Here is a 15,023-nt window from a genome sequence, read left to right as displayed (position 1 = left end):
AATCACAGAAGCAATGTCAAGTTCACCCGGCATGCATGGCAGGTTCTCTTTTGTGTGTGACATGTGTGCTTCATGTGTTGGCTGTCTGTGTGATGTCCATGTGTGTGTGTGTTGTCTGCGTCTAACATGTGTAGTGATCTGTTTTTCTCTCTAATTTTCAGATGATGATGCAAAGGAGCCAGAGGATGGTGTTGTCATGCCAGGCACAGGGTTGTTATCACTACAGCAACCCGGCACAAGTGGGGGTTGTGGGGTGGTAGGCCATGAGATCCCACATGTGCTAGAGACCATCTTGTCTTTGGCTGGCAATGAGTCCAGCCCAGATGACCACTCTGACGTCCATGTCGAGTTGGATGTGCATCAGGTCCATACACCAGGGGTGAGTGATTTTGATGTGGACACTCCCCTGTCTGCGACACCTGCACTGAGGGGTCAGACAGTGGTGGGACCTCTGCCTGTGGTGGATCAGGATGCAGGGTCATCCTCCACACCAGTCGCTGATCGGCCTGGGCCTTCACGTAGACGGGGGCATGTAGGCATGCAGCCGTGGGAAGTGCCAACCCAATGAGGACAGGTGGTCCTTGGGTCCTGCAGGTGTCAAGCCCAGCGCGCCACCGAGGTATACTGAGTGGGAGCAAGACATGACTGCCAATTCAGAATGCCAGAGGGCAGTAATGGAAAACATCGCTGTGAGCATGGAGCATGTGGCCCACTCCGTGCTATGTTTGCTTTTATTGATGAAATATTTGTTATAATTGAGTGATTTGATGAATTGTTTGGGTATGAATGTAGTATGGTTGAAGTGTGGTTTGTTGTGGTTTTAGATGGGAATGATGTATCGTGTCAGTCCAATTATGAATTTGATGGATTTATTAATGAATTTATTGATACTTCCAATTGATGTATGTTTTTATAATTATGAGATCAGTTTTTTATATTGATGTGTTCATATATGTTAATAAAAAATATTGAATTGTGTTGGAGCGTCTACTGGGTTGAATTCAATTTGTTTCATCTCAGGATTTGGTTTTTTGAAAGACGCGTTCCTCCATACATGTTTTTTGCATTGTGAAGTTATTATGATTATGTAGACAGGTGTTTTGCACTGGGACTCACCACATAAATACAACAGTACTCTGACCTTCCATGTTAATCTCTCCTTGTTCTATCCAGGCCAGGTCATAGCACTCAGATATTCCTGGTATCCCCTGTTACTCTTGTGTTTTGGCCAATACGTGCTCCCCCCTGCTAGGCAGGTGCTTCTCCAGCAGCGGACGGCACAGTCCACGGCCCGCTCACTCAGGCTGGGCATGGCGGCCTCAGACAGGGCACGCCAGGCTGAAATGTTGTCTTTGCGTCAAGCAATTGCTGCTCATGCAGAGGCACACATGGAGGCCCTGAGGGCTGAGTATGAGTCCCTCAGATCCACTCTGGGTTTCCTCTTGATGTCACAGAGGGTGCGGTCAGAGGAGAGGTTTGAGCAGCTTGAGCGTACCATCTTGGCTGAGCTACATGCTTGCCAGGAGGTGCATCAGTTGTCCAGCCAGTTCTTGCAGGAAGAACTCTGTGTTACATGTGTTACCTTGCAAGAGGAAGCACGCGTATCACGGGAGGTTCTGCATGCAGACCTACGTGTCATCACAGCACAGAACCAGGCTCACCCGTCTGGCAGACTTGCTGCCAACGAGGGGCAAGCTGCAGCTAGGCGTGATCAGGCTCCTGTGCCACGTCCTCCTTTTCAGGAAGAGCCAGACTCGGGCGACGAGGTATCTCTCACACAGGTCGCGCTGTGCAAGCGTTAAGCCCATGGAGGTTTTTTTTTTCCTCAACATCATCACATGTGGGTGTTGAGATGCACCCTGTACCTCCTCCCTCCTGGGTGCCCCCTCCCCCCGGGTCATATGTGGCCATTTTTGATTTTTCTTTTTAGTTTAGTTAGTTAACTTTTGATTTGATAGTTAGTTTAATTAGGTAATGTAGGTTTTTTATAATTAGTGTAATTAGTTAATATAGTTTAAAATTCTTGTCTATTGTGCTTTCATGTGACGGTGTGGTGCTTTGTGGCTTTTGAAAGCATCCACTGTCTGTTCCACATAAGCCACTCCTGCTTCCCTTATCCATGGGCTTGCAAGGATGGTTCAGTGTTACAGCCTATTTCACAAGGGCTTTGGACTGTCATATCTGTGGTGCGTCTGCTGCTTTACTACTTGTGTTAACACCCCTAGTGGGGATTATAGGGGTCTTATTGAACACATTTCTTCTTTTGAGAGATGTGTGGTTTCATGATTCATGTGTACATTAATTGTTATACATTGTGTAGTTTGTTTCTTATCTTTACTGTACAAGTGCTTGATGCAATTCATGCTGTAGACAGTGGCTACCACACTTTGCCTGTCAAAGTCACACTGATGGTGTGAATTCTGATGTCCGTCTTTGACATGGTCCAGTCATGACCTGCCTGAAGAGACACACACAGGGAAATTTCCAGCATTAATCATGTGTTGTGTGCTCTTTCTGCAGGGGAATGAGCCTCCAGACCACCTTCGCCAGCAGACATAGGCAATTGGACGTCTGGTAGCTGGACACATTTGGTGGTGCAGACATGCGCATGTGTGCGCAAGCGGAGCCACAGGGATTGCGCTCATGCATCCAATTGAAGCAGACGTGTTTCCAGGAACTCCAGGCAAGGTGAGCAGCACAAAGGGGCCACACCACAGCCAACCTTCCACCAGGCCAGTTGCACATGCATGCTAAGTACCACCACTGACGGTCAGTTTGGACAGGTATTGGTGTTGAAGCGCACAGTACAGCAAAGATGAGTTGGTGGACTAATGGCTACTTGATGACAAAGTTGTCAGGGGCACAAGCAGGGGCAGTTGCACAAATCCTCCGGTCCACCATGGTCCATTGAGGCAGATGTATTAGCCCTGTAGCGTTCCGAGCCACAGAAAGTAGCAGCGCACAGGCACACACAGCGAGGGGTAGACTTGTGTGCAGTGCATGTCATTTGCATGTTGAAATTGACAGATGCACTACCTACTTTATTTGGGGGATGCCGGAAGACGACTTGTACTGAAGTCGTACCTTGCTAAATGCGTCTAGCTGCTTACCCAGGGAAGATTGCATGTTGTGTGAATCTTGACACATTGGTCTTCCATTTGCCATGCACCCACATGCGCCGGACTTACTGCATTGACTGTGTATGAACCATCACAGGGGGAATCTTACATATGGGCACGAAGCACCACACATGATTTTTTGTTTGTAGAGGAGTTTGTTACTTTGGGGCATGTATAGTGGTGTGTGTGTGTGTTATGGGCACACACAGATTAGTAACTCTCTCTTTTGAACTGCTCCTGTTACCGGACCTGTGAGTGCGCAGGCAGGAGGCCAGCACTCACCCCAGAGATAAGTTTCTCTTTCACTTCCATTTGAGTCATTTGGTACAATGTGCATGATGAACACGTTTTGTCTGATTGTGTATATGTTAATGTGAATAGTAGATTTGTGTACATTCCCTACTTTCCCTTGACAATCCTACTCCCCTCTCCTGTCCCTCTTTCTGGTTATCCGGAATACCAATGCCTGTCCCGACAACATATCCCTGACCCTCCTTCCCCACCGGGGTCTCAGAGGCTTGTGTAAGTTTGACCTTGAAGGCACCAAGACCACGGTGGGGGTGGTTGGTTCGTGCCACTCCTGCGCCTGTACACCAGAGCTGTGACACTACACATCAGTTTGTGCTGCATCATTGTATATCATGTACCAAACATGGTACACATCCTGTTGTGGCATTGTTTCACTGTGCTACCTTGATTGTTCCATCATTGCGCTGGTGCGTGTGCTTTGTGATTTACTGCTACTTCAAGTCATCTACTGGAGACTCTTCTGGTGTATTTTGCTGCCTGCAGGCTTTTTGCTTGCCTTGTGTGTTTGGCTCCTTTGAGTCCTCTTCGATTTGGTATTTTTGCCAGTCAAGGTGGGCTCTGAGGGTGCTGGACACTTTTTACACGCAAGGTGGAAGATGGAGACAAAGAGTAAGGATGTACAACCACCCTTCTCTGTCCACATGTGCACTCAGTTTGCCTTCTGGGGCCCATTGTGTTCCTGCGGCACATGATCTATGAACATGTGTGGATCCTGTACATGCGTCATTTGTTTTTCATTTTAGTTGGTCATTTTCATGTGGTGCTCAGGGTGTGCATCACACACAATGGCTGGTCACTATGCTGTGTGCTGAGCAGTGTGTTGCAGGAGATGGACACAGCACACGGATTCTGCAGTGGTGATTTTGCCATGCCCAATGTGCATGTAACCTGGCATTCATTGTTTTGTTCATGTTCCAACTGTTGTTATGCATTTGGGTATGACTTGTTTTGTGTGGGAGGTTGTTGGTCAGTCATTTCATCTGATTCCATGACAGGCATAATTGTCTGACGCCACTTTACATTTTTCACATGTCAATTCGTACATTATTGGTACTGTGTTGGGATTTTGCTATTGCTTGCCATGTCATGGTGTGGCAGACAAGGGTGATGTGGTTTTGGAGGGTTTGGGTGACATACGAGTGATCTTCATGGCCTGTTTTGCAGGTGTGTGTGATACACACCTTGCATGTGTTCCTTTTGGTCACACAGGATTGGTTAGGTTTGAGTAGCTAGGGATGCACACAATGTGGCACTTCCATGGCAACATTCTCAGGGTGGTAAGGTTGTGACAGTTGACTGTCTCTTTGTCATCATGGATTGTCACCTGGTATGTGCCAAGCCTGTGTGCACTCCGCAGGGGTGGGAGTTTAGGTGAAAAATGTGGCCACTAGCTGGGTCCGGGCTGCCTCGCCACGTGCCCTATCCCCTCCCATGGGCAGCACCTGTGCCTGTGGTTGGGGATGTGGGGGCACCACCATGTCCACCGGTACACCCTGCCGTGTTGCAACATTGTGCAGGACACATTCTGGCACAATGATCCTGCACACTACTGGGGGTGCATAGAGTAGCTGCCCGCCAGAGTGGTCAAGGGAGCGGAAGCGTGACTTGAGCACTCCGAATGTGCGCTCCACTATGCCCCTGGTTGCAATATGGGCAGCATTGTATCTTACCTGGGGTGGTGTGGTGGGGTTCCGGATTGGCGTCATCATGTGGTTGCTCAGAGGGTAGGCACTGTCCCCTGGAGAGGTGATAATGGTTGTGATTATTGGGGTTTGTGTATTTGTCTGTGTGTGACATGCATGCATGTGCACGGGCATTTTTACTCACCTAGGAGCCATGTGTCACCATGCTGCCCAGCTTCCAGGGCCCGGCTCAGGGCAGACATTCTGTATATGAAACTGTCATGGGTGGAGCCTGGGTAGTTTGCACAGAGGGTGCGGTCAGAGGAGAGGTTTGAGCAGCTTGAGCGTACCATCTTGGCTGAGCTATGTGCTTGCCAGGAGGTGCATCAGTTGTCCAGCCAGTTCTTGCAGGAAGAACTCTGTGTTGCACGTTTTACCTTGCAAGCGGAAGCACGCGTATCACGGGAGGTTCTGCATGCAGACCTACGTGTCATCGCCGCACAGAACCAGGCTCACCCGTCTGGCAGACTTGCTGCCAACGAGGAGCAAGCTGCAGCTAGGCGTGATCAGGCTCCTGTGCCACATCCTCCTTTTCAGGAAGAGCCAGACTCGGGCGACGAAGTATCTCTCACACAGGTCGGGCTGTGCAAGCGTTGAGCCCATGGAGGTTTTTTTTTCCTCAACATCATCACATGTGGGTGTTGAGATGCACCCTGTACCTCCTCCCTCCTGGGTGCCCCCTCCCCCCGGGTCATATGTGGCCATTTTTGATTTTTCTTTTTAGTTTAGTTAGTTAACTTTTGATTTGATAGTTAGTTTAATTAGGTAATGTAGGTTTTTTATAATTAGTGTAATTAGTTAATATAGTTTAAAATTCTTGTCTATTGTGCTTTCATGTGACGGTGTGGTGCTTTGTGGCTTTTGAAAGCATCCACTGTCTGTTCCACATAAGCCACTCCTGCTTCCCTTATCCATGGGCTTGCAAGGATGGTTCAGTGTTACAGCCTATTTCACAAGGGCTTTGGACTGTCATATCTGTGGTGTGTCTGCTGCTTTACTACTTGTGTTAACACCCGTAGTGGGGATTATAGGGGTCTTATCGACCACATTTCTTCTTTTGAGAGATGTGTGGTTTCATGATTCATGTGTACATTAATTGTTATACATTGTGTAGTATGTTTCTTATCTTTACTGTACATGTGCTTGATGCAATTCATGCTGTAGACAGTGGCTACCACACTTTGCCTGTCAAAGTCACACTGATGGTGTGAATTCTGATGTCCGTCTTTGACATGGTCCAGTCATGACCTGCCTGAAGAGACACACACAGGGAAATTTCCAGCATTAATCATGTGTTGTGTGCTCTTTCTGCAGGGGAATGAGCCTCCAGACCACCTTCGCCAGCAGACATAGGCAATTGGACGTCTGGTAGCTGGACACGTTTGGTGGTGCAGACATGCGCATGTGTGCGCAAGCGGAGCCACAGGGATTGCGCTCATGCATCCAATTGAAGCAGACGTGTTTCCAGGAACTCCAGGCAAGGTGAGCAGCACAAAGGGGCCACACCACAGCCAACCTTCCACCAGGCCAGTTGCACATGCATGCTAAGTACCACCACTGACGGTCAGTTTGGACAGGTATTGGTGTTGAAGCGCACAGTACAGCAAAGATGAGTTGGTGGACTAATGACTACTTGATGACAAAGTTGTCAGGGGCACAAGCAGGGGCAGTTGCACAAATCCTCCGGTCCACCATGGTCCATTGAGGCAGATGTATTAGCCCTGTAGCGTTCCGAGCCACAGAAAGTAGCAGCGCACAGGCACACACAGCGAGGGGTAGACTTGTGTGCAGTGCATGTCATTTGCATGTTGAAATTGACAGATGCACTACCTACTTTATTTGGGGGATGCCGGAACACGACTTGTACTGAAGTCGTACCTCGCTAAATGCGTCTAGCTGCTTACCCAGGGAAGATTGCATGTTGTGTGAATCTTGACACATTGGTCTTCCATTTGCCACGCACCCACATGCGCCGGACGTACTGCATTGACTGTGTATGAACCATCACAGGGGGAATCTTACGTATGGGCATGAAGCACCACACATGATTTTTTGTTTGTAGAGGAGTTTGTTACTTTGGGGCATGTATAGTGGTGTGTGTGTGTGTTATGGGCACACACAGATTAGTAACTCTCTGTTTTGAACTGCTCCTGTTACCGGACCTGTGAGTGCGCAGGCAGGAGGCCAGCACTCACCCCAGAGATAAGTTTCTCTTTGACTTCCATTTGAGTCATTTGGTACAATGTGCATGATGAACACGTTTTGTCTGATTGTGTATATGTTAATGTGAATAGTAGATTTTTGTACATTCCCTACTTTCCCTTGACAATCCTACTCCCCTCTCCTGTCCCTCTTTCTGGTTATCCGGAATACCAATGCCTGTCCCGACAACATATCCCTGACCCTCCTTCCCCACCGGGGTCTCAGAGGCTTGTGTAAGTTTGACCTTAAAGGCACCAAGACCACGGTGGGGGTGGTTGGTTCGTGCCACTCCTGCGCCTGTACACCAGAGCTGTGACACTACACATCAGTTTGTGCTGCATCATTGTATATCATGTACCAAACATGGTACACATCCTGTTGTGGCATTGTTTCACTGTGCTACCTTGATTGTTCCATCATTGTGCTGGTGCTTGTGCTTTGTGATTTACTGCTACTTCAAGTCATCTACTGGAGACTCTTCTGGTGTATTTTGCTGCCTGCAGGCTTTTTGCTTGCCATGTGTGTTTGGCTCCTTTGAGTCCTCTTCGATTTGGTATTTTTGCCAGTCAAGGTGGGCTCTGAGGGTGCTGGACACCTTTTACACGCAAGGTGGAACATGGAGACAAAGGGTAAGGATGTACAACCACCCTTCTCTGTCCACATGTGCACTCAGTTTGCCTTCTGGGGCCCATTGGGTTCCTGCAGCACATGAACTATGAACATGTGTGGATCCTGTACATGCGTCATTTGTTTTTCATTTTAGTTAGTCATTTTCATGTGGTGCTCAGGGTGTGCATCACACACAATGGCTGGTCACTATGCTGTGTGCTGAGCAGTGTGTTGCAGGAGATGGACACAGCACACGGATTCTGCAGTGGTGATTTTGCCATGCCCAATGTGCATGTAACCTGGCATTCATTGTTTTGTTCATGCTCCAACTGTTGTTATGCATTTGGGTATGACTTGTTTTGTGTGGGAGGTTGTTGGTCAGTCATTTCATCTGATTCCATGACAGGCATAATTGTCTGACGCCACTTTACATTTTTCACATGTCAATTCGTACATTATTGGTACTGTGTTGGTATTTTGCTATTGCTTGCCATGTCATGGCGTGGCAGACAAGGGTGATGTGGTTTTGGAGGGTTTGGGTGACATACGAGTGATCTTCATGGCCTGTTTTGCAGGTGTGTGTGATACACACCTTGCATGTGTTCCTTTTGGTCACACAGGATTGGTTAGGTTTGAGTAGCTAGGGATGCACACAATGTGGCACTTCCATGGCAACATTCTCAGGGTGGTAAGGTTGTGACAGTTGACTGTCTCTTTGTCATCATGGATTGTCACCTGGTATATGCCAGGCCTGTGTGCACTCCGCAGGGGTGGGAGTTTAGGTGAAAAATGTGGCCACTAGCTGGGTCCGGGCTGCCTCGCCACGTGCCCTATCCCCTCCCATGGGCAGCACCTGTGCCTGTGGTTGGGGATGTGGGGGCACCACCATGTCCACCGGTACACCCTGCTGTGTTGCAACATTGTGCAGGACACATTCTGGCACAATGATCCTGCACACTACTGGGGGTGCATAGAGTAGCTGCCCGCCAGAGTGGTCAAGGGAGCGGAAGCGTGACTTGAGCACTCCGAATGTGCGCTCCACTATGCCCCTGGTTGCAATATGGGCAGCATTGTATCTTACCTGGGGTGGTGTGGTGGGGTTCCGGATTGGCGTCATCATGTGGTTGCTCAGAGGGTAGGCACTGTCCCCTGGAGAGGTGATAATGGTTGTGATTATTGGGGTTTGTGTATTTGTCTGTGTGTGACATGCATGCATGTGCACGGGCATTTTTACTCACCTAGGAGCCATGTGTCACCATGCTGCCCAGCTTCCAGGGCCCGGCTCAGGGCAGACATTCTGTATATGAAACTGTCATGGGTGGAGCCTGGGTAGTTTGCACAGAGGGTGCGGTCAGAGGAGAGGTTTGAGCAGCTTGAGCGTACCATCTTGGCTGAGCTATGTGCTTGCCAGGAGGTGCATCAGTTGTCCAGCCAGTTCTTGCAGGAAGAACTCTGTGTTGCACGTTTTACCTTGCAAGAGGAAGCACGCGTATCACGGGAGGTTCTGCATGCAGACTTACGTGTCATCGCCGCACAGAACCAGGCTCACCCGTCTGGCAGACTTGCTGCCAACGAGGGGCAAGCTGCAGCTAGGCGTGATCAGGCTCCTGTGCCACGTCCTCCTTTTCAGGAAGAGCCAGACTCGGGCGACGAGGTATCTCTCACACAGGTCGGGCTGTGCAAGCGTTGAGCCCATGGAGGTTTTTTTTTTCCTCAACATCATCACATGTGGGTGTTGAGATGCACCCTGTACCTCCTCCTTCCTGGGTGCCACCTCCCCCCGGGTCATATGTGGCCATTTTTGATTTTTCTTTTTAGTTTAGTTAGTTAACTTTTGATTTGATAGTTAGTTTAATTAGGTAATGTAGGTTTTTTATAATTAGTGTAATTAGTTAATATAGTTTAAAATTCTTGTCTATTGTGCTTTCATGTGACGGTGTGGTGCTTTGTGGCTTTTGAAAGCATCCACTGTCTGTTCCACATAAGCCACTCCTGCTTCCCTTATCCATGGGCTTGCAAGGATGGTTCAGTGTTACAGCCTATTTCACAAGGGCTTTGGACTGTCATATCTGTGGTGTGTCTGCTGCTTTACTACTTGTGTTAACACCCGTAGTGGGGATTATAGGGGTCTTATCGACCACATTTCTTCTTTTGAGAGATGTGTGGTTTCATGATTCATGTGTACATTAATTGTTATACATTGTGTAGTATGTTTCTTATCTTTACTGTACATGTGCTTGATGCAATTCATGCTGTAGACAGTGGCTACCACACTTTGCCTGTCAAAGTCACACTGATGGTGTGAATTCTGATGTCCGTCTCTGACATGGTCCAGTCATGACCTGCCTGAAGAGACACACACAGGGAAATTTCCAGCATTAATCATGTGTTGTGTGCTCTTTCTGCAGGGGAATGAGCCTTCAGACCACCTTCGCCAGCAGACATAGGCAATTGGACATCTGGTAGCTGGACACGTTTGGTGGTGCAGACATGCGCATGTGTGCGCAAGCGGAGCCACAGGGATTGCGCTCATGCATCCAATTGAAGCAGACGTGTTTCCAGGAACTCCAGGCAAGGTGAGCAGCACAAAGGGGCCACACCACAGCCAACCTTCCACCATGCCAGTTGCACATGCATGCTAAGTACCACCACTGACGGTCAGTTTGGACAGGTATTGGTGTTGAAGCGCACAGTACAGAAAAGATGAGTTGGTGGACTAATGGCTACTTGATGACAAAGTTGTCAGGGGCACAAGCAGGGGCAGTTGCACAAATCCTCCGGTCCACCATGGTCCATTGAGGCAGATGTATTAGCCCTGTAGCGTTCAGAGCCACAGAAAGTAGCAGCGCACAGGCACACACAGCGAGGGGTAGACTTGTGTGCAGTGCATGTCATTTGCATGTTGAAATTGACAGATGCACTACCTACTTTATTTGGGGGATGCCAGAACACGACTTGTACTGAAGTCGTACCTCGCTAAATGCGTCTAGCTGCTTACCCAGGGAAGATTGCATGTTGTGTGAATCTTGACACATTGGTCTTCCATTTGCCACGCACCCACATGCGCCGGACTTACTGCATTGACTGTGTATGAACCATCACAGGGGGAATCTTACATATGGGCACGAAGCATCACACATGATTTTTTGTTTGTAGAGGAGTTTGTTACTTTGGGGCATGTATAGTGGTGTGTGTGTGTGTTATGGGCACACACAGATTAGTAACTCTCTGTTTTGAACTGCTCCTGTTACCGGACCTGTGAGTGCGCAGGCAGGAGGCCAGCACTCACCCCAGAGATAAGTTTCTCTTTGACTTCCATTTGAGTCATTTGGTACAATGTGCATGATGAACATGTTTTGTCTGATTGTGTATATGTTAATTTGAATAGTATATTTTTGTACATTCCCTACTTTCCCTTGACAATCCTACTCCCCTCTCCTGTCCCTCTTTCTGGTTATCCGGAATACCAATGCCTGTCCCGACAACATATCCCTGACCCTCCTTCCCCACCGGGGTCTCAGAGGCTTGTGTAAGTTTGACCTTGAAGGCACCAAGACCAGGGTGGGGGTGGTTGGTTCGTGCCACTCCTGGGCCTGTACACCAGAGCTGTGACAGTACACATCAGTTTGTGCTGCATCATTGTATATCATGTACCAAACATGGTACACATCCTGTTGTGGCATTGTTTCACTGTGCTACCTTGATTGTTCCATCATTGTGCTGGTGCTTGTGCTTTGTGATTTACTGCTACTTCAAGTCATCTACTGGAGACTCTTCTGGTGTATTTTGCTGCCTGTGTATTTTGCTGGTGTTGTATTATACATATTTCACATGGCTAGCCCCCAAAACTGTCTGGAAATCTGGAGCACAACTCAAGGCCATCCCACAGCTGTACATCTTAATTTTAGAAAAATGTGACCAACACCTTGTAAATCTGCAATCCAAACTAGAAAAGCGACTCACTGCATCACCTGCTGCCATTTTCCTCTCACACCCTTCTGCCACTGTTGGTACCTTCCGATCTGCCTTGACTTCACCCATCCACCTTCTCAGTGTGCCACATCTTCGATCTCCTCTTTCATATCCCCTTACTCTGATGTGTGCCGCCATGTACTTCCTCACCCTCCACAACTCATTTACATGACAGCCATCTTAGGTCGGGGTTCTGCTTTTTCTGCACCCTTCTTTCTTTCAGGCTCTATGTTCATTGCATGCAAAGTGCACGCTCTTTATCTTCATGTTGTTTCGCCTTATAACACCTGCTCATTTTCTTAGGGGTTGATATGGGTGCTAATTGTGATAAAGTCTGTATCCACTGGTAGTACTGGCCTTGTAATGGCCCAATGCCTTTGGTTATGCCCTAGGTTTGTTTGGGCCATTACATCGAGGCGGTGTGCTGCTACAAGATGGCACGTCCACACCCACAGACATTATTGGCATATTTTATCTTTGTTACAATCTTTGATTTTTTTGTGTGAAAGATGAAATTGTAAACTGCGCACATTTTTCATTTTCCGTTGCAATACCATCTGGGGATTTCTTAGCTCATCCTGCCCTGATGATAAGGATATCAGCATGATAATGCCTGCGCGTATTAGGTCCATAAGGTGTAGTAAACATGAGAAGGAGCAGCAAACATGTATTTGGCCCATAAAAATGCATTGTACATATGCCTTAGGTACATGGTAAAGAGAAGTAAACATGCCTTAGATCTATGATAAGCATTTTGCTGAAATAAAATGTGAGGAACAGAGCAGACAATCCTTCTGGGACCAGAAAGGATTGTATTTGTCATCTAAAAGCCAGATGGAAATTCATTCAACGTGAAGTGGGATACTGCTCCAGTGTCTTGGCTGCCTACCAATGAAACGGATTGTCCCCACATATTTAATTTCTCTACATGGGGACTTTCAGAAAATACGTTTTCCAATCTCAAGCAGTGCATTGGGCAGTACTTCCTAAATCTATCAGCTATCAAAAGGAGGCTCACAGAAGAGAAGGCATGATGAACTTTTGTGCAGTGTCTTGAAATGTGTTTGTTGAGCCACAAGCAGCCAATGCCGTAGAGACAGAGCAGGGGAGATGTGCTCTCTTTGTGGACATTTTAACTGAACCCTTGAAGAAACATTTTGAACTTTGCAATTTCCTAACAAAAGAGTTGGGTAAGTCTAGGTATGATGATTTGCCCTTATCCAGGTTGGCTGAAATGTAAGCATTTACTACCACATCGCCTGCTGGGGTAATGAGAAGAAAATTAGCAATGTCTTCATGTGTGTATCTTTCTCAATAATTGCCAGACCTCATCCACTTTTATGCCTACATTTCGTACTTAGGATGCCGGCATGGGAGGAGGAACCAATTCACAGACGTAAGTGAAGGAATTAATTTAGGAAATAGCAGATTACAGCACATTAACTCTGTCTTGGTTGCATTTTCAGTCAATTAATATTGATCCATCTCTGGATATCAGACATGAAGTTAGTGAAAAGTGAGCCTTGGCTATCACATATGTTATCTTAGTTGAGTAATATCTGTTGTTCATCCCAAAGGTATGAAATAATTTAGCCGGCTTTTGGAGATATGGATTTAACAAGAATGGTGACAGGGTGGAGCCCTGAGGAACCCGACATACAATTTTATTAGCATGGAATTCAATATCTCCAAACTCAAAACTCAACTGACTGGGTGTGATCACACCAATAATATCAAATCCATTTTAAAGCTACCAAGGCATAATAGAAAACCCAGCAAAATGCTGTGATTGACTCTACTGAAAGAAGCAGATAAATTCAGAAAAAATGAAGTCACTGAATTTAGCCCGGTCTGGTAGAATACCTATATCATCAACAACGGAAGTACTCACCGGTTCAGTTGACATTCCTGGGAGAAAGACTGTCTTGTTTGGATCTTAGTTCTAGGAGTCTTCATTATGAGTTTGAACCTGACACTTTTAAGCAGTTTTCAAGAATCTACCCCAAAATTGTGGACTTGAGATAAGGCAGAAATTTGAGGGATCTTTGTGGGTGAGATGTGCTAATTTTAGGAGTGTTGGGATAGCCTAGGATTTTAGGAATGTTTAAATTATAGTGGGCAATGCCACATTTGAAAGATCGGTAGGTGTTCTCTGTAAATGATGTCAATGTAGGAATTGCCAGCTCTTTTGAAATTGCAGCTAGGCAGCAACATTCAGGAGAGCTGGATGGGTTTAATTTGCCCAGAAAGCCAGCCATATCTCATAACTATATAGTCTGAAAGGCAGTACATTCCAAAGAGTATTCTGCCTTGTTCAATGTGGTATCCACTGCAACCATGTCAGGAGCAGGGCCGATATTAGAAGATGTGAGTGGACTTAATCCACTAATGGGTGGAAAAAAAGAACAATCTGTGTACATAATTGCATTGAGTTAGTGGCATTGCCTATCAGGGTTTTTTTTTATTTCTCAATCGATAATATTTAGTTATTCAGCTTCCACCATTAAAAGCATTGAAGTGCAATACTATACAATGGCCCTCATTACGACCCTGGCGGAAAGTGACTGACCGGACCGCCACAGCGTAAATAGCGTTTCCGCCATTGCACGATGGAGCAAAGTGCGGCCCATTCCGACCCATCGGGCACGAGCACCACGCCATGGCGGAAGTGCAAAGTCCGCGATGGCGGAAATGACCCCAAAACGGCCCACACCGCCGCCGTACGGCGCCCTAGGTGCAATACCGCCACCCATCACAGCGGACACCGCAGTGAGCGCCAACCGGAAAGTACGGTGACCGTAAATATACGGAAACGGAAGTAAAAACATGGGCCCGGAACGGGAAACATCCCGCCGTACACCTATAAAACCACAAAATCCACACAACCACTAAAAACAATACCCTGAGACACACCCCAACCCGTCATCCACCCTAGCGAAACCAAGAAAAATGGGAAAAGCAGCGAAGAAAGCGTGCGACCTCAAGCGGCAGGTCCACTTCTCCCGTGAGGAACTCACCGTGCTAACAGAGACCCTCCAGGAGAATGCTGCCGTCGTCTTCTCCACGCAAATGACCAGGACGGCACTTGCGAACAAGAAGGCCATATGGCCTCTGGTGGCACAGCATGTAA

General features: G+C 47.4%; 1 protein-coding gene across 1 annotated transcript in view; it reads right to left on the bottom strand.

The window, feature by feature from the left end:
• The window catches only part of LOC138505004 (astacin-like metalloendopeptidase), a 213,812-nt gene that overhangs the window by 104,045 nt on the left and 94,744 nt on the right, over positions 1–15,023 (bottom strand). The window lies entirely within an intron of this gene.

Source organism: Ambystoma mexicanum, chromosome 11 (genome assembly GCF_040938575.1).
Source record: "Ambystoma mexicanum isolate Mex_15411 chromosome 11, UKY_AmexF1_1, whole genome shotgun sequence".
Classification (NCBI taxonomy): Eukaryota; Metazoa; Chordata; class Amphibia; order Caudata; family Ambystomatidae; genus Ambystoma; species Ambystoma mexicanum.
The sequence above is the reverse complement of the archived record's forward strand: the minus strand, read 5'-3'. Positions and strand labels throughout refer to the sequence as shown.